The sequence below is a fragment of the Penaeus monodon genome, chromosome 19 (assembly GCF_015228065.2).
Source record: "Penaeus monodon isolate SGIC_2016 chromosome 19, NSTDA_Pmon_1, whole genome shotgun sequence".
NCBI lineage: Eukaryota > Metazoa > Arthropoda > Malacostraca > Decapoda > Penaeidae > Penaeus > Penaeus monodon.
In genome coordinates this window covers 23,521,102-23,521,431 of record NC_051404.1, presented here as the reverse complement: position 1 = coordinate 23,521,431, position 330 = coordinate 23,521,102, and the positions used below count along the sequence as shown (strand labels likewise).

General features: G+C 33.3%; 1 protein-coding gene across 1 annotated transcript in view; it reads right to left on the bottom strand.

Annotated features, from left to right (window-relative positions):
- The window catches only part of LOC119585361 (nucleoprotein TPR-like), a 37,633-nt gene that overhangs the window by 35,145 nt on the left and 2,158 nt on the right, over positions 1 to 330 (bottom strand). The window lies entirely within an intron of this gene.

Here is a 330-nt window from a genome sequence, read left to right as displayed (position 1 = left end):
AAGTACATGTGGTATACCTAATTGTTTGCATGCCTTTGCAAAAATTCATAAAGTGGAACTTAAGAATTAAGGGGAATAATTCTAAATGTTTCTCAGCCAGACAATTCCCTAACTTACTTGTTAACATACTTGCCCATAAAGATCAAAGTATAGGTGAGAATAAAATTACAAAAGATTACAAAAGATAATCATATATTAGGCATGACCAGTCATTCTGACCCAATACTTGCTAAATTCCTCATAATACCACAATGGAACACCAAAGGCAATCACTAATACATCAGATGAAAAGGAAAAATTTGTTATGCGCAAATAGCCTCAACAGCACCA